The 15,796-nt window shown below is 42.8% G+C and overlaps 31 non-coding genes across 31 annotated transcripts; all 31 read left to right on the top strand.

Moving 5' to 3' along the window:
- Nucleotides 1-336: 336 nt before the first annotated feature.
- LOC129115342 (5S ribosomal RNA) lies at nucleotides 337-455 on the top strand. The gene has a single exon (XR_008532996.1). It is a non-coding gene; the product is annotated as a 5S ribosomal RNA (ribosomal RNA).
- A 646-nt stretch (nucleotides 456-1,101) lies between these two features.
- Nucleotides 1,102-1,220, top strand: LOC129115341 (5S ribosomal RNA). Its single transcript, XR_008532995.1, has one exon. It is a non-coding gene; the product is annotated as a 5S ribosomal RNA (ribosomal RNA).
- A 380-nt stretch (nucleotides 1,221-1,600) lies between these two features.
- LOC129115340 (5S ribosomal RNA) lies at nucleotides 1,601-1,719 on the top strand. Its single transcript, XR_008532994.1, has one exon. It is a non-coding gene; the product is annotated as a 5S ribosomal RNA (ribosomal RNA).
- A 380-nt stretch (nucleotides 1,720-2,099) lies between these two features.
- Nucleotides 2,100-2,218, top strand: LOC129115339 (5S ribosomal RNA). The gene has a single exon (XR_008532993.1). It is a non-coding gene; the product is annotated as a 5S ribosomal RNA (ribosomal RNA).
- Nucleotides 2,219-2,597: 379 nt separating this feature from the next.
- LOC129115338 (5S ribosomal RNA) lies at nucleotides 2,598-2,716 on the top strand. The gene has a single exon (XR_008532992.1). It is a non-coding gene; the product is annotated as a 5S ribosomal RNA (ribosomal RNA).
- Nucleotides 2,717-3,096: 380 nt separating this feature from the next.
- LOC129115336 (5S ribosomal RNA) lies at nucleotides 3,097-3,215 on the top strand. Its single transcript, XR_008532991.1, has one exon. It is a non-coding gene; the product is annotated as a 5S ribosomal RNA (ribosomal RNA).
- Nucleotides 3,216-3,597: 382 nt separating this feature from the next.
- LOC129115334 (5S ribosomal RNA) lies at nucleotides 3,598-3,716 on the top strand. The gene has a single exon (XR_008532989.1). It is a non-coding gene; the product is annotated as a 5S ribosomal RNA (ribosomal RNA).
- Nucleotides 3,717-4,096: 380 nt separating this feature from the next.
- On the top strand, nucleotides 4,097-4,215 carry LOC129115333 (5S ribosomal RNA). The gene has a single exon (XR_008532988.1). It is a non-coding gene; the product is annotated as a 5S ribosomal RNA (ribosomal RNA).
- A 378-nt stretch (nucleotides 4,216-4,593) lies between these two features.
- Nucleotides 4,594-4,712, top strand: LOC129115332 (5S ribosomal RNA). The gene has a single exon (XR_008532987.1). It is a non-coding gene; the product is annotated as a 5S ribosomal RNA (ribosomal RNA).
- Nucleotides 4,713-5,092: 380 nt separating this feature from the next.
- LOC129115331 (5S ribosomal RNA) lies at nucleotides 5,093-5,211 on the top strand. Its single transcript, XR_008532986.1, has one exon. It is a non-coding gene; the product is annotated as a 5S ribosomal RNA (ribosomal RNA).
- A 380-nt stretch (nucleotides 5,212-5,591) lies between these two features.
- On the top strand, nucleotides 5,592-5,710 carry LOC129115330 (5S ribosomal RNA). Its single transcript, XR_008532985.1, has one exon. It is a non-coding gene; the product is annotated as a 5S ribosomal RNA (ribosomal RNA).
- A 379-nt stretch (nucleotides 5,711-6,089) lies between these two features.
- On the top strand, nucleotides 6,090-6,208 carry LOC129115329 (5S ribosomal RNA). The gene has a single exon (XR_008532984.1). It is a non-coding gene; the product is annotated as a 5S ribosomal RNA (ribosomal RNA).
- A 380-nt stretch (nucleotides 6,209-6,588) lies between these two features.
- Nucleotides 6,589-6,707, top strand: LOC129115328 (5S ribosomal RNA). The gene has a single exon (XR_008532983.1). It is a non-coding gene; the product is annotated as a 5S ribosomal RNA (ribosomal RNA).
- Nucleotides 6,708-7,088: 381 nt separating this feature from the next.
- Nucleotides 7,089-7,207, top strand: LOC129115327 (5S ribosomal RNA). Its single transcript, XR_008532982.1, has one exon. It is a non-coding gene; the product is annotated as a 5S ribosomal RNA (ribosomal RNA).
- A 381-nt stretch (nucleotides 7,208-7,588) lies between these two features.
- LOC129115326 (5S ribosomal RNA) lies at nucleotides 7,589-7,707 on the top strand. The gene has a single exon (XR_008532981.1). It is a non-coding gene; the product is annotated as a 5S ribosomal RNA (ribosomal RNA).
- A 380-nt stretch (nucleotides 7,708-8,087) lies between these two features.
- LOC129115325 (5S ribosomal RNA) lies at nucleotides 8,088-8,206 on the top strand. Its single transcript, XR_008532980.1, has one exon. It is a non-coding gene; the product is annotated as a 5S ribosomal RNA (ribosomal RNA).
- A 380-nt stretch (nucleotides 8,207-8,586) lies between these two features.
- LOC129115323 (5S ribosomal RNA) lies at nucleotides 8,587-8,705 on the top strand. The gene has a single exon (XR_008532978.1). It is a non-coding gene; the product is annotated as a 5S ribosomal RNA (ribosomal RNA).
- A 380-nt stretch (nucleotides 8,706-9,085) lies between these two features.
- Nucleotides 9,086-9,204, top strand: LOC129115322 (5S ribosomal RNA). The gene has a single exon (XR_008532977.1). It is a non-coding gene; the product is annotated as a 5S ribosomal RNA (ribosomal RNA).
- Nucleotides 9,205-9,584: 380 nt separating this feature from the next.
- Nucleotides 9,585-9,703, top strand: LOC129115320 (5S ribosomal RNA). Its single transcript, XR_008532976.1, has one exon. It is a non-coding gene; the product is annotated as a 5S ribosomal RNA (ribosomal RNA).
- A 380-nt stretch (nucleotides 9,704-10,083) lies between these two features.
- LOC129115319 (5S ribosomal RNA) lies at nucleotides 10,084-10,202 on the top strand. Its single transcript, XR_008532975.1, has one exon. It is a non-coding gene; the product is annotated as a 5S ribosomal RNA (ribosomal RNA).
- Nucleotides 10,203-10,582: 380 nt separating this feature from the next.
- Nucleotides 10,583-10,701, top strand: LOC129115318 (5S ribosomal RNA). The gene has a single exon (XR_008532974.1). It is a non-coding gene; the product is annotated as a 5S ribosomal RNA (ribosomal RNA).
- A 378-nt stretch (nucleotides 10,702-11,079) lies between these two features.
- On the top strand, nucleotides 11,080-11,198 carry LOC129115317 (5S ribosomal RNA). Its single transcript, XR_008532973.1, has one exon. It is a non-coding gene; the product is annotated as a 5S ribosomal RNA (ribosomal RNA).
- Nucleotides 11,199-11,578: 380 nt separating this feature from the next.
- On the top strand, nucleotides 11,579-11,697 carry LOC129115316 (5S ribosomal RNA). The gene has a single exon (XR_008532972.1). It is a non-coding gene; the product is annotated as a 5S ribosomal RNA (ribosomal RNA).
- Nucleotides 11,698-12,077: 380 nt separating this feature from the next.
- On the top strand, nucleotides 12,078-12,196 carry LOC129115315 (5S ribosomal RNA). Its single transcript, XR_008532971.1, has one exon. It is a non-coding gene; the product is annotated as a 5S ribosomal RNA (ribosomal RNA).
- Nucleotides 12,197-12,576: 380 nt separating this feature from the next.
- Nucleotides 12,577-12,695, top strand: LOC129115314 (5S ribosomal RNA). Its single transcript, XR_008532970.1, has one exon. It is a non-coding gene; the product is annotated as a 5S ribosomal RNA (ribosomal RNA).
- A 380-nt stretch (nucleotides 12,696-13,075) lies between these two features.
- Nucleotides 13,076-13,194, top strand: LOC129115313 (5S ribosomal RNA). The gene has a single exon (XR_008532969.1). It is a non-coding gene; the product is annotated as a 5S ribosomal RNA (ribosomal RNA).
- Nucleotides 13,195-13,574: 380 nt separating this feature from the next.
- LOC129115344 (5S ribosomal RNA) lies at nucleotides 13,575-13,693 on the top strand. Its single transcript, XR_008532998.1, has one exon. It is a non-coding gene; the product is annotated as a 5S ribosomal RNA (ribosomal RNA).
- A 380-nt stretch (nucleotides 13,694-14,073) lies between these two features.
- Nucleotides 14,074-14,192, top strand: LOC129115343 (5S ribosomal RNA). Its single transcript, XR_008532997.1, has one exon. It is a non-coding gene; the product is annotated as a 5S ribosomal RNA (ribosomal RNA).
- A 380-nt stretch (nucleotides 14,193-14,572) lies between these two features.
- Nucleotides 14,573-14,691, top strand: LOC129115335 (5S ribosomal RNA). Its single transcript, XR_008532990.1, has one exon. It is a non-coding gene; the product is annotated as a 5S ribosomal RNA (ribosomal RNA).
- Nucleotides 14,692-15,069: 378 nt separating this feature from the next.
- On the top strand, nucleotides 15,070-15,188 carry LOC129115324 (5S ribosomal RNA). Its single transcript, XR_008532979.1, has one exon. It is a non-coding gene; the product is annotated as a 5S ribosomal RNA (ribosomal RNA).
- Nucleotides 15,189-15,568: 380 nt separating this feature from the next.
- Nucleotides 15,569-15,687, top strand: LOC129115312 (5S ribosomal RNA). The gene has a single exon (XR_008532968.1). It is a non-coding gene; the product is annotated as a 5S ribosomal RNA (ribosomal RNA).
- The last annotated feature ends 109 nt before the right edge of the window (nucleotides 15,688-15,796 follow it).

Raw genomic sequence — 15,796 nt, 5'->3', positions numbered from 1 at the left:
TCAGTGGACACCGACAGGGTGGGAAGGAAATAGCTAGATCATGACTTGCCGGTATAGAAATGACACAAATCCAGTTAAATGATGGCTTTCATCATTCCTAAGCTCATCGATCATTTTCTTTTCAATTTTATGCTAACGTATTCTACATTTCAACAGTAAATATTAATATTTTTACTGCACTACATTTGTGATCCTTATAGCCACTTTGTACATTCTGATTTGACATTTAAAAGCTGTGAGTGTGTCTGGAAATCTGCAGGCGCTCCCTGTATAGACGAAAGAGCAAAGCGTGGTGATATAGTATCTTTAAAAGGCCCTTTGGTAGGCACAATATTTGCTTACGGCCATACCACCCTGAACACGCCCGATCTCGTCTGATCTCGGAAGCTAAGCAGGGTCGGGCCTGGTCAGTACTTGGATGGGAGACCGCCTGGGAATACCAGGTGCTGTAAGCTTTTTTCACTCCTCTTTACAAAAAGCAGAGGGCGCTGCTGCTTTTTCAGTGGACACCGACAGGGTGGGAAGGATATAGCTAGATCATGACTTGCCGGTATAGAAATGACACAAATCCAGTTAAATGATGGCTTTCATCATTCCTAAGCTCATCGATCATTTTCTTTTCAATTTTATGCTAACGTATTCTACATTTCAACAGTAAATATTAATATTTTTACTGCACTACATTTGTGATCCTTATAGCCACTTTGTACATTCTGATTTGACATTTAAAAGCTGTGAGTGTGTCTGGAAATCTGCAGGCGCTCCCTGTATAGACGAAAGAGCAAAGCGTGGTGATAGCTAGAACATGACTTGCAGGTATAGAAATGACACAAATCCAGTTAAATGATGGCTTTCATCATTCCTAAGCTCATCGATCATTTTCTTTTCAATTTTATGCTAACGTATTCTACATTTCAACAGTAAATATTAATATTTTTACTGCACTACATTTGTGATCCTTATAGCCACTTTGTACATTCTGATTTGACATTTAAAAGCTGTGAGTGTGTCTGGAAATCTGCAGGCGCTCCCTGTATAGACGAAAGAGCAAAGCGTGGTGATATAGTATCTTTAAAAGGCCCTTTGGTAGGCACAATATTTGCTTACGGCCATACCACCCTGAACACGCCCGATCTCGTCTGATCTCGGAAGCTAAGCAGGGTCGGGCCTGGTCAGTACTTGGATGGGAGACCGCCTGGGAATACCAGGTGCTGTAAGCTTTTTTCACTCCTCTTTACAAAAAGCAGAGGGCGCTGCTGCTTTTTCAGTGGACACCGACAGGGTGGGAAGGATATAGCTAGAACATGACTTGCAGGTATAGAAATGACACAAATCCAGTTAAATGATGGCTTTCATCATTCCTAAGCTCATCGATCATTTTCTTTTCAATTTTATGCTAACGTATTCTACATTTCAACAGTAAATATTAATATTTTTACTGCACTACATTTGTGATCCTTATAGCCACTTTGTACATTCTGATTTGACATTTAAAAGCTGTGAGTGTGTCTGGAAATCTGCAGGCGCTCCCTGTATAGACGAAAGAGCAAAGCGTGGTGATATAGTATCTTTAAAAGGCCCTTTGGTAGGCACAATATTTGCTTACGGCCATACCACCCTGAACACGCCCGATCTCGTCTGATCTCGGAAGCTAAGCAGGGTCGGGCCTGGTCAGTACTTGGATGGGAGACCGCCTGGGAATACCAGGTGCTGTAAGCTTTTTTCACTCCTCTTTACAAAAAGCAGAGGGCGCTGCTGCTTTTTCAGTGGACACCGACAGGGTGGGAAGGATATAGCTAGAACATGACTTGCAGGTATAGAAATGACACAAATCCAGTTAAATGATGGCTTTCATCATTCCTAAGCTCATCGATCATTTTCTTTTCAATTTTATGCTAACGTATTCTACATTTCAACAGTAAATATTAATATTTTTACTGCACTACATTTGTGATCCTTATAGCCACTTTGTACATTCTGATTTGACATTTAAAAGCTGTGAGTGTGTCTGGAAATCTGCAGGCGCTCCCTGTATAGACGAAAGAGCAAAGCGTGGTGATATAGTATCTTTAAAAGGCCCTTTGGTAGGCACAATATTTGCTTACGGCCATACCACCCTGAACACGCCCGATCTCGTCTGATCTCGGAAGCTAAGCAGGGTCGGGCCTGGTCAGTACTTGGATGGGAGACCGCCTGGGAATACCAGGTGCTGTAAGCTTTTTCACTCCTCTTTACAAAAAGCAGAGGGCGCTGCTGCTTTTTCAGTGGACACCGACAGGGTGGGAAGGAAATAGCTAGAACATGACTTGCAGGTATAGAAATGACACAAATCCAGTTAAATGATGGCTTTCATCATTCCTAAGCTCATCGATCATTTTCTTTTCAATTTTATGCTAACGTATTCTACATTTCAACAGTAAATATTAATATTTTTACTGCACTACATTTGTGATCCTTATAGCCACTTTGTACATTCTGATTTGACATTTAAAAGCTGTGAGTGTGTCTGGAAATCTGCAGGCGCTCCCTGTATAGACGAAAGAGCAAAGCGTGGTGATATAGTATCTTTAAAAGGCCCTTTGGTAGGCACAATATTTGCTTACGGCCATACCACCCTGAACACGCCCGATCTCGTCTGATCTCGGAAGCTAAGCAGGGTCGGGCCTGGTCAGTACTTGGATGGGAGACCGCCTGGGAATACCAGGTGCTGTAAGCTTTTTTCACTCCTCTTTACAAAAAGCAGAGGGCGCTGCTGCTTTTTCAGTGGACACCGACAGGGTGGGAAGGATATAGCTAGAACATGACTTGCAGGTATAGAAATGACACAAATCCAGTTAAATGATGGCTTTCATCATTCCTAAGCTCATCGATCATTTTCTTTTCAATTTTATGCTAACGTATTCTACATTTCAACAGTAAATATTAATATTTTTACTGCACTACATTTGTGATCCTTATAGCCACTTTGTACATTCTGATTTGACATTTAAAAGCTGTGAGTGTGTCTGGAAATCTGCAGGCGCTCCCTGTATAGACGAAAGAGCAAAGCGTGGTGATATAGTATCTTTAAAAGGCCCTTTGGTAGGCACAATATTTGCTTACGGCCATACCACCCTGAACACGCCCGATCTCGTCTGATCTCGGAAGCTAAGCAGGGTCGGGCCTGGTCAGTACTTGGATGGGAGACCGCCTGGGAATACCAGGTGCTGTAAGCTTTTTTCACTCCTCTTTACAAAAAGCAGAGGGCGCTGCTGCTTTTTCAGTGGACACCGACAGGGTGGGAAGGAAATAGCTAGAACATGACTTGCAGGTATAGAAATGACACAAATCCAGTTAAATGATGGCTTTCATCATTCCTAAGCTCATCGATCATTTTCTTTTCAATTTTATGCTAACGTATTCTACATTTCAACAGTAAATATTAATATTTTTACTGCACTACATTTGTGATCCTTATAGCCACTTTGTACATTCTGATTTGACATTTAAAAGCTGTGAGTGTGTCTGGAAATCTGCAGGCGCTCCCTGTATAGACGAAAGAGCAAAGCGTGGTGATATAGTATATCTTTAAAAGGCCCTTTGGTAGGCACAATATTTGCTTACGGCCATACCACCCTGAACACGCCCGATCTCGTCTGATCTCGGAAGCTAAGCAGGGTCGGGCCTGGTCAGTACTTGGATGGGAGACCGCCTGGGAATACCAGGTGCTGTAAGCTTTTTTCACTCCTCTTTACAAAAAGCAGAGGGCGCTGCTGCTTTTTCAGTGGACACCGACAGGGTGGGAAGGAAATAGCTAGAACATGACTTGCAGGTATAGAAATGACACAAATCCAGTTAAATGATGGCTTTCATCATTCCTAAGCTCATCGATCATTTTCTTTTCAATTTTATGCTAACGTATTCTACATTTCAACAGTAAATATTAATATTTTTACTGCACTACATTTGTGATCCTTATAGCCACTTTGTACATTCTGATTTGACATTTAAAAGCTGTGAGTGTGTCTGGAAATCTGCAGGCGCTCCCTGTATAGACGAAAGAGCAAAGCGTGGTGATATAGTATCTTTAAAAGGCCCTTTGGTAGGCACAATATTTGCTTACGGCCATACCACCCTGAACACGCCCGATCTCGTCTGATCTCGGAAGCTAAGCAGGGTCGGGCCTGGTCAGTACTTGGATGGGAGACCGCCTGGGAATACCAGGTGCTGTAAGCTTTTTTCACTCCTCTTTACAAAAAGCAGAGGGCGCTGCTGCTTTTTCAGTGGACACCGACAGGGTGGGAAGGATAGCTAGAACATGACTTGCAGGTATAGAAATGACACAAATCCAGTTAAATGATGGCTTTCATCATTCCTAAGCTCATCGATCATTTTCTTTTCAATTTTATGCTAACGTATTCTACATTTCAACAGTAAATATTAATATTTTTACTGCACTACATTTGTGATCCTTATAGCCACTTTGTACATTCTGATTTGACATTTAAAAGCTGTGAGTGTGTCTGGAAATCTGCAGGCGCTCCCTGTATAGACGAAAGAGCAAAGCGTGGTGATATAGTATCTTTAAAAGGCCCTTTGGTAGGCACAATATTTGCTTACGGCCATACCACCCTGAACACGCCCGATCTCGTCTGATCTCGGAAGCTAAGCAGGGTCGGGCCTGGTCAGTACTTGGATGGGAGACCGCCTGGGAATACCAGGTGCTGTAAGCTTTTTTCACTCCTCTTTACAAAAAGCAGAGGGCGCTGCTGCTTTTTCAGTGGACACCGACAGGGTGGGAAGGATATAGCTAGAACATGACTTGCAGGTATAGAAATGACACAAATCCAGTTAAATGATGGCTTTCATCATTCCTAAGCTCATCGATCATTTTCTTTTCAATTTTATGCTAACGTATTCTACATTTCAACAGTAAATATTAATATTTTTACTGCACTACATTTGTGATCCTTATAGCCACTTTGTACATTCTGATTTGACATTTAAAAGCTGTGAGTGTGTCTGGAAATCTGCAGGCGCTCCCTGTATAGACGAAAGAGCAAAGCGTGGTGATATAGTATCTTTAAAAGGCCCTTTGGTAGGCACAATATTTGCTTACGGCCATACCACCCTGAACACGCCCGATCTCGTCTGATCTCGGAAGCTAAGCAGGGTCGGGCCTGGTCAGTACTTGGATGGGAGACCGCCTGGGAATACCAGGTGCTGTAAGCTTTTTTCACTCCTCTTTACAAAAAGCAGAGGGCGCTGCTGCTTTTTCAGTGGACACCGACAGGGTGGGAAGGATATAGCTAGAACATGACTTGCAGGTATAGAAATGACACAAATCCAGTTAAATGATGGCTTTCATCATTCCTAAGCTCATCGATCATTTTCTTTTCAATTTTATGCTAACGTATTCTACATTTCAACAGTAAATATTAATATTTTTACTGCACTACATTTGTGATCCTTATAGCCACTTTGTACATTCTGATTTGACATTTAAAAGCTGTGAGTGTGTCTGGAAATCTGCAGGCGCTCCCTGTATAGACGAAAGAGCAAAGCGTGGTGATATAGTATCTTTAAAAGGCCCTTTGGTAGGCACAATATTTGCTTACGGCCATACCACCCTGAACACGCCCGATCTCGTCTGATCTCGGAAGCTAAGCAGGGTCGGGCCTGGTCAGTACTTGGATGGGAGACCGCCTGGGAATACCAGGTGCTGTAAGCTTTTTTCACTCCTCTTTACAAAAAGCAGAGGGCGCTGCTGCTTTTTCAGTGGACACCGACAGGGTGGGAAGGAAATAGCTAGAACATGACTTGCAGGTATAGAAATGACACAAATCCAGTTAAATGATGGCTTTCATCATTCCTAAGCTCATCGATCATTTTCTTTTCAATTTTATGCTAACGTATTCTACATTTCAACAGTAAATATTAATATTTTTACTGCACTACATTTGTGATCCTTATAGCCACTTTGTACATTCTGATTTGACATTTAAAAGCTGTGAGTGTGTCTGGAAATCTGCAGGCGCTCCCTGTATAGACGAAAGAGCAAAGCGTGGTGATATAGTATCTTTAAAGGCCCTTTGGTAGGCACAATATTTGCTTACGGCCATACCACCCTGAACACGCCCGATCTCGTCTGATCTCGGAAGCTAAGCAGGGTCGGGCCTGGTCAGTACTTGGATGGGAGACCGCCTGGGAATACCAGGTGCTGTAAGCTTTTTTCACTCCTCTTTACAAAAAGCAGAGGGCGCTGCTGCTTTTTCAGTGGACACCGACAGGGTGGGAAGGATATAGCTAGAACATGACTTGCAGGTATAGAAATGACACAAATCCAGTTAAATGATGGCTTTCATCATTCCTAAGCTCATCGATCATTTTCTTTTCAATTTTATGCTAACGTATTCTACATTTCAACAGTAAATATTAATATTTTTACTGCACTACATTTGTGATCCTTATAGCCACTTTGTACATTCTGATTTGACATTTAAAAGCTGTGAGTGTGTCTGGAAATCTGCAGGCGCTCCCTGTATAGACGAAAGAGCAAAGCGTGGTGATATAGTATCTTTAAAAGGCCCTTTGGTAGGCACAATATTTGCTTACGGCCATACCACCCTGAACACGCCCGATCTCGTCTGATCTCGGAAGCTAAGCAGGGTCGGGCCTGGTCAGTACTTGGATGGGAGACCGCCTGGGAATACCAGGTGCTGTAAGCTTTTTTCACTCCTCTTTACAAAAAGCAGAGGGCGCTGCTGCTTTTTCAGTGGACACCGACAGGGTGGGAAGGAAATAGCTAGAACATGACTTGCAGGTATAGAAATGACACAAATCCAGTTAAATGATGGCTTTCATCATTCCTAAGCTCATCGATCATTTTCTTTTCAATTTTATGCTAACGTATTCTACATTTCAACAGTAAATATTAATATTTTTACTGCACTACATTTGTGATCCTTATAGCCACTTTGTACATTCTGATTTGACATTTAAAAGCTGTGAGTGTGTCTGGAAATCTGCAGGCGCTCCCTGTATAGACGAAAGAGCAAAGCGTGGTGATATAGTATCTTTAAAAAGGCCCTTTGGTAGGCACAATATTTGCTTACGGCCATACCACCCTGAACACGCCCGATCTCGTCTGATCTCGGAAGCTAAGCAGGGTCGGGCCTGGTCAGTACTTGGATGGGAGACCGCCTGGGAATACCAGGTGCTGTAAGCTTTTTTCACTCCTCTTTACAAAAAGCAGAGGGCGCTGCTGCTTTTTCAGTGGACACCGACAGGGTGGGAAGGATATAGCTAGAACATGACTTGCAGGTATAGAAATGACACAAATCCAGTTAAATGATGGCTTTCATCATTCCTAAGCTCATCGATCATTTTCTTTTCAATTTTATGCTAACGTATTCTACATTTCAACAGTAAATATTAATATTTTTACTGCACTACATTTGTGATCCTTATAGCCACTTTGTACATTCTGATTTGACATTTAAAAGCTGTGAGTGTGTCTGGAAATCTGCAGGCGCTCCCTGTATAGACGAAAGAGCAAAGCGTGGTGATATAGTATCTTTAAAAAGGCCCTTTGGTAGGCACAATATTTGCTTACGGCCATACCACCCTGAACACGCCCGATCTCGTCTGATCTCGGAAGCTAAGCAGGGTCGGGCCTGGTCAGTACTTGGATGGGAGACCGCCTGGGAATACCAGGTGCTGTAAGCTTTTTTCACTCCTCTTTACAAAAAGCAGAGGGCGCTGCTGCTTTTTCAGTGGACACCGACAGGGTGGGAAGGATATAGCTAGAACATGACTTGCAGGTATAGAAATGACACAAATCCAGTTAAATGATGGCTTTCATCATTCCTAAGCTCATCGATCATTTTCTTTTCAATTTTATGCTAACGTATTCTACATTTCAACAGTAAATATTAATATTTTTACTGCACTACATTTGTGATCCTTATAGCCACTTTGTACATTCTGATTTGACATTTAAAAGCTGTGAGTGTGTCTGGAAATCTGCAGGCGCTCCCTGTATAGACGAAAGAGCAAAGCGTGGTGATATAGTATCTTTAAAAGGCCCTTTGGTAGGCACAATATTTGCTTACGGCCATACCACCCTGAACACGCCCGATCTCGTCTGATCTCGGAAGCTAAGCAGGGTCGGGCCTGGTCAGTACTTGGATGGGAGACCGCCTGGGAATACCAGGTGCTGTAAGCTTTTTTCACTCCTCTTTACAAAAAGCAGAGGGCGCTGCTGCTTTTTCAGTGGACACCGACAGGGTGGGAAGGAAATAGCTAGAACATGACTTGCAGGTATAGAAATGACACAAATCCAGTTAAATGATGGCTTTCATCATTCCTAAGCTCATCGATCATTTTCTTTTCAATTTTATGCTAACGTATTCTACATTTCAACAGTAAATATTAATATTTTTACTGCACTACATTTGTGATCCTTATAGCCACTTTGTACATTCTGATTTGACATTTAAAAGCTGTGAGTGTGTCTGGAAATCTGCAGGCGCTCCCTGTATAGACGAAAGAGCAAAGCGTGGTGATATAGTATCTTTAAAAGGCCCTTTGGTAGGCACAATATTTGCTTACGGCCATACCACCCTGAACACGCCCGATCTCGTCTGATCTCGGAAGCTAAGCAGGGTCGGGCCTGGTCAGTACTTGGATGGGAGACCGCCTGGGAATACCAGGTGCTGTAAGCTTTTTTCACTCCTCTTTACAAAAAGCAGAGGGCGCTGCTGCTTTTTCAGTGGACACCGACAGGGTGGGAAGGATATAGCTAGAACATGACTTGCAGGTATAGAAATGACACAAATCCAGTTAAATGATGGCTTTCATCATTCCTAAGCTCATCGATCATTTTCTTTTCAATTTTATGCTAACGTATTCTACATTTCAACAGTAAATATTAATATTTTTACTGCACTACATTTGTGATCCTTATAGCCACTTTGTACATTCTGATTTGACATTTAAAAGCTGTGAGTGTGTCTGGAAATCTGCAGGCGCTCCCTGTATAGACGAAAGAGCAAAGCGTGGTGATATAGTATCTTTAAAAGGCCCTTTGGTAGGCACAATATTTGCTTACGGCCATACCACCCTGAACACGCCCGATCTCGTCTGATCTCGGAAGCTAAGCAGGGTCGGGCCTGGTCAGTACTTGGATGGGAGACCGCCTGGGAATACCAGGTGCTGTAAGCTTTTTTCACTCCTCTTTACAAAAAGCAGAGGGCGCTGCTGCTTTTTCAGTGGACACCGACAGGGTGGGAAGGATATAGCTAGAACATGACTTGCAGGTATAGAAATGACACAAATCCAGTTAAATGATGGCTTTCATCATTCCTAAGCTCATCGATCATTTTCTTTTCAATTTTATGCTAACGTATTCTACATTTCAACAGTAAATATTAATATTTTTACTGCACTACATTTGTGATCCTTATAGCCACTTTGTACATTCTGATTTGACATTTAAAAGCTGTGAGTGTGTCTGGAAATCTGCAGGCGCTCCCTGTATAGACGAAAGAGCAAAGCGTGGTGATATAGTATCTTTAAAAGGCCCTTTGGTAGGCACAATATTTGCTTACGGCCATACCACCCTGAACACGCCCGATCTCGTCTGATCTCGGAAGCTAAGCAGGGTCGGGCCTGGTCAGTACTTGGATGGGAGACCGCCTGGGAATACCAGGTGCTGTAAGCTTTTTTCACTCCTCTTTACAAAAAGCAGAGGGCGCTGCTGCTTTTTCAGTGGACACCGACAGGGTGGGAAGGATATAGCTAGAACATGACTTGCAGGTATAGAAATGACACAAATCCAGTTAAATGATGGCTTTCATCATTCCTAAGCTCATCGATCATTTTCTTTTCAATTTTATGCTAACGTATTCTACATTTCAACAGTAAATATTAATATTTTTACTGCACTACATTTGTGATCCTTATAGCCACTTTGTACATTCTGATTTGACATTTAAAAGCTGTGAGTGTGTCTGGAAATCTGCAGGCGCTCCCTGTATAGACGAAAGAGCAAAGCGTGGTGATATAGTATCTTTAAAAGGCCCTTTGGTAGGCACAATATTTGCTTACGGCCATACCACCCTGAACACGCCCGATCTCGTCTGATCTCGGAAGCTAAGCAGGGTCGGGCCTGGTCAGTACTTGGATGGGAGACCGCCTGGGAATACCAGGTGCTGTAAGCTTTTTTCACTCCTCTTTACAAAAAGCAGAGGGCGCTGCTGCTTTTTCAGTGGACACCGACAGGGTGGGAAGGATATAGCTAGAACATGACTTGCAGGTATAGAAATGACACAAATCCAGTTAAATGATGGCTTTCATCATTCCTAAGCTCATCGATCATTTTCTTTTCAATTTTATGCTAACGTATTCTACATTTCAACAGTAAATATTAATATTTTTACTGCACTACATTTGTGATCCTTATAGCCACTTTGTACATTCTGATTTGACATTTAAAAGCTGTGAGTGTGTCTGGAAATCTGCAGGCGCTCCCTGTATAGACGAAAGAGCAAAGCGTGGTGATATAGTATCTTTAAAAGGCCCTTTGGTAGGCACAATATTTGCTTACGGCCATACCACCCTGAACACGCCCGATCTCGTCTGATCTCGGAAGCTAAGCAGGGTCGGGCCTGGTCAGTACTTGGATGGGAGACCGCCTGGGAATACCAGGTGCTGTAAGCTTTTTTCACTCCTCTTTACAAAAAGCAGAGGGCGCTGCTGCTTTTTCAGTGGACACCGACAGGGTGGGAAGGAAATAGCTAGAACATGACTTGCAGGTATAGAAATGACACAAATCCAGTTAAATGATGGCTTTCATCATTCCTAAGCTCATCGATCATTTTCTTTTCAATTTTATGCTAACGTATTCTACATTTCAACAGTAAATATTAATATTTTTACTGCACTACATTTGTGATCCTTATAGCCACTTTGTACATTCTGATTTGACATTTAAAAGCTGTGAGTGTGTCTGGAAATCTGCAGGCGCTCCCTGTATAGACGAAAGAGCAAAGCGTGGTGATATAGTATCTTTAAAAGGCCCTGGTAGGCACAATATTTGCTTACGGCCATACCACCCTGAACACGCCCGATCTCGTCTGATCTCGGAAGCTAAGCAGGGTCGGGCCTGGTCAGTACTTGGATGGGAGACCGCCTGGGAATACCAGGTGCTGTAAGCTTTTTTCACTCCTCTTTACAAAAAGCAGAGGGCGCTGCTGCTTTTTCAGTGGACACCGACAGGGTGGGAAGGATATAGCTAGAACATGACTTGCAGGTATAGAAATGACACAAATCCAGTTAAATGATGGCTTTCATCATTCCTAAGCTCATCGATCATTTTCTTTTCAATTTTATGCTAACGTATTCTACATTTCAACAGTAAATATTAATATTTTTACTGCACTACATTTGTGATCCTTATAGCCACTTTGTACATTCTGATTTGACATTTAAAAGCTGTGAGTGTGTCTGGAAATCTGCAGGCGCTCCCTGTATAGACGAAAGAGCAAAGCGTGGTGATATAGTATCTTTAAAAGGCCCTTTGGTAGGCACAATATTTGCTTACGGCCATACCACCCTGAACACGCCCGATCTCGTCTGATCTCGGAAGCTAAGCAGGGTCGGGCCTGGTCAGTACTTGGATGGGAGACCGCCTGGGAATACCAGGTGCTGTAAGCTTTTTTCACTCCTCTTTACAAAAAGCAGAGGGCGCTGCTGCTTTTTCAGTGGACACCGACAGGGTGGGAAGGAAATAGCTAGAACATGACTTGCAGGTATAGAAATGACACAAATCCAGTTAAATGATGGCTTTCATCATTCCTAAGCTCATCGATCATTTTCTTTTCAATTTTATGCTAACGTATTCTACATTTCAACAGTAAATATTAATATTTTTACTGCACTACATTTGTGATCCTTATAGCCACTTTGTACATTCTGATTTGACATTTAAAAGCTGTGAGTGTGTCTGGAAATCTGCAGGCGCTCCCTGTATAGACGAAAGAGCAAAGCGTGGTGATATAGTATCTTTAAAAGGCCCTTTGGTAGGCACAATATTTGCTTACGGCCATACCACCCTGAACACGCCCGATCTCGTCTGATCTCGGAAGCTAAGCAGGGTCGGGCCTGGTCAGTACTTGGATGGGAGACCGCCTGGGAATACCAGGTGCTGTAAGCTTTTTTCACTCCTCTTTACAAAAAGCAGAGGGCGCTGCTGCTTTTTCAGTGGACACCGACAGGGTGGGAAGGATATAGCTAGAACATGACTTGCAGGTATAGAAATGACACAAATCCAGTTAAATGATGGCTTTCATCATTCCTAAGCTCATCGATCATTTTCTTTTCAATTTTATGCTAACGTATTCTACATTTCAACAGTAAATATTAATATTTTTACTGCACTACATTTGTGATCCTTATAGCCACTTTGTACATTCTGATTTGACATTTAAAAGCTGTGAGTGTGTCTGGAAATCTGCAGGCGCTCCCTGTATAGACGAAAGAGCAAAGCGTGGTGATATAGTATCTTTAAAAGGCCCTTTGGTAGGCACAATATTTGCTTACGGCCATACCACCCTGAACACGCCCGATCTCGTCTGATCTCGGAAGCTAAGCAGGGTCGGGCCTGGTCAGTACTTGGATGGGAGACCGCCTGGGAATACCAGGTGCTGTAAGCTTTTTTCACTCCTCTTTACAAAAAGCAGAGGGCGCTGCTGCTTTTTCAGTGGACACCGACAGGGTGGGAAGGAAATAGCTAGAACATGACTTGCAGGTATAGAAATGACACAAATCCAGTTAAATGATGGCTTTCATCATTCCTAAGCTCATCGATCATTTTCTTTTCAATTTTATGCTAACGTATTCTACATTTCAACAGTAAATATTAATATTTTTACTGCACTACATTTGTGATCCTTATAGCCACTTTGTACATTCTGATTTGACATTTAAAAGCTGTGAGTGTGTCTGGAAATCTGCAGGCGCTCCCTGTATAGACGAAAGAGCAAAGCGTGGTGATATAGTATCTTTAAAAGGCCCTTTGGTAGGCACAATATTTGCTTACGGCCATACCACCCTGAACACGCCCGATCTCGTCTGATCTCGGAAGCTAAGCAGGGTCGGGCCTGGTCAGTACTTGGATGGGAGACCGCCTGGGAATACCAGGTGCTGTAAGCTTTTTTCACTCCTCTTTACAAAAAGCAGAGGGCGCTGCTGCTTTTTCAGTGGACACCGACAGGGTGGGAAGGAAATAGCTAGAACATGACTTGCAGGTATAGAAATGACACAAATCCAGTTAAATGATGGCTTTCATCATTCCTAAGCTCATCGATCATTTTCTTTTCAATTTTATGCTAACGTATTCTACATTTCAACAGTAAATATTAATATTTTTACTGCACTACATTTGTGATCCTTATAGCCACTTTGTACATTCTGATTTGACATTTAAAAGCTGTGAGTGTGTCTGGAAATCTGCAGGCGCTCCCTGTATAGACGAAAGAGCAAAGCGTGGTGATATAGTATCTTTAAAAGGCCCTTTGGTAGGCACAATATTTGCTTACGGCCATACCACCCTGAACACGCCCGATCTCGTCTGATCTCGGAAGCTAAGCAGGGTCGGGCCTGGTCAGTACTTGGATGGGAGACCGCCTGGGAATACCAGGTGCTGTAAGCTTTTTTCACTCCTCTTTACAAAAAGCAGAGGGCGCTGCTGCTTTTTCAGTGGACACCGACAGGGTGGGAAGGATATAGCTAGAACATGACTTGCAGGTATAGAAATGACACAAATCCAGTTAAATGATGGCTTTCATCATTCCTAAGCTCATCGATCATTTTCTTTTCAATTTTATGCTAACGTATTCTACATTTCAACAGTAAATATTAATATTTTTACTGCACTACATTTGTGATCCTTATAGCCACTTTGTACATTCTGATTTGACATTTAAAAGCTGTGAGTGTGTCTGGAAATCTGCAGGCGCTCCCTGTATAGACGAAAGAGCAAAGCGTGGTGATATAGTATCTTTAAAAGGCCCTTTGGTAGGCACAATATTTGCTTACGGCCATACCACCCTGAACACGCCCGATCTCGTCTGATCTCGGAAGCTAAGCAGGGTCGGGCCTGGTCAGTACTTGGATGGGAGACCGCCTGGGAATACCAGGTGCTGTAAGCTTTTTTCACTCCTCTTTACAAAAAGCAGAGGGCGCTGCTGCTTTTTCAGTGGACACCGACAGGGTGGGAAGGATATAGCTAGAACATGACTTGCAGGTATAGAAATGACACAAATCCAGTTAAATGATGGCTTTCATCATTCCTAAGCTCATCGATCATTTTCTTTTCAATTTTATGCTAACGTATTCTACATTTCAACAGTAAATATTAATATTTTTACTGCACTACATTTGTGATCCTTATAGCCACTTTGTACATTCTGATTTGACATTTAAAAGCTGTGAGTGTGTCTGGAAATCTGCAGGCGCTCCCTGTATAGACGAAAGAGCAAAGCGTGGTGATATAGTATCTTTAAAAGGCCCTTTGGTAGGCACAATATTTGCTTACGGCCATACCACCCTGAACACGCCCGATCTCGTCTGATCTCGGAAGCTAAGCAGGGTCGGGCCTGGTCAGTACTTGGATGGGAGACCGCCTGGGAATACCAGGTGCTGTAAGCTTTTTTCACTCCTCTTTACAAAAAGCAGAGGGCGCTGCTGCTTTTTCAGTGGACACCGACAGGGTGGGAAGGAAATAGCTAGAACATGACTTGCAGGTATAGAAATGACACAAATCCAGTTAAATGATGGCTTTCATCATTCCTAAGCTCATCGATCATTTTCTTTTCAATTTTATGCTAACGTATTCTACATTTCAACAGTAAATATTAATATTTTTACTGCACTACATTTGTGATCCTTATAGCCACTTTGTACATTCTGATTTGACATTTAAAAGCTGTGAGTGTGTCTGGAAATCTGCAGGCGCTCCCTGTATAGACGAAAGAGCAAAGCGTGGTGATATAGTATCTTTAAAAGGCCCTTTGGTAGGCAATATTTGCTTACGGCCATACCACCCTGAACACGCCCGATCTCGTCTGATCTCGGAAGCTAAGCAGGGTCGGGCCTGGTCAGTACTTGGATGGGAGACCGCCTGGGAATACCAGGTGCTGTAAGCTTTTTTCACTCCTCTTTACAAAAAGCAGAGGGCGCTGCTGCTTTTTCAGTGGACACCGACAGGGTGGGAAGGATATAGCTAGAACATGACTTGCAGGTATAGAAATGACACAAATCCAGTTAAATGATGGCTTTCATCATTCCTAAGCTCATCGATCATTTTCTTTTCAATTTTATGCTAACGTATTCTACATTTCAACAGTAAATATTAATATTTTTACTGCACTACATTTGTGATCCTTATAGCCACTTTGTACATTCTGATTTGACATTTAAAAGCTGTGAGTGTGTCTGGAAATCTGCAGGCGCTCCCTGTATAGACGAAAGAGCAAAGCGTGGTGATATAGTATCTTTAAAAGGCCCTTTGGTAGGCACAATATTTGCTTACGGCCATACCACCCTGAACACGCCCGATCTCGTCTGATCTCGGAAGCTAAGCAGGGTCGGGCCTGGTCAGTACTTGGATGGGAGACCGCCTGGGAATACCAGGTGCTGTAAGCTTTTTTCACTCCTCTTTACAAAAAGCAGAGGGCGCTGCTGCTTTTTCAGTGGACACCGACAGGGTGGGAAGGAAATAGCTAGAACATGACTTGCAGGTATAGAAATGACA

Source organism: Anoplopoma fimbria, unplaced genomic scaffold (assembly GCF_027596085.1).
Source record: "Anoplopoma fimbria isolate UVic2021 breed Golden Eagle Sablefish unplaced genomic scaffold, Afim_UVic_2022 Un_contig_11601_pilon_pilon, whole genome shotgun sequence".
In the NCBI taxonomy this organism is placed as follows: domain Eukaryota; kingdom Metazoa; phylum Chordata; class Actinopteri; order Perciformes; family Anoplopomatidae; genus Anoplopoma; species Anoplopoma fimbria.
The sequence above is the reverse complement of the archived record's forward strand: the minus strand, read 5'-3'. Positions and strand labels throughout refer to the sequence as shown.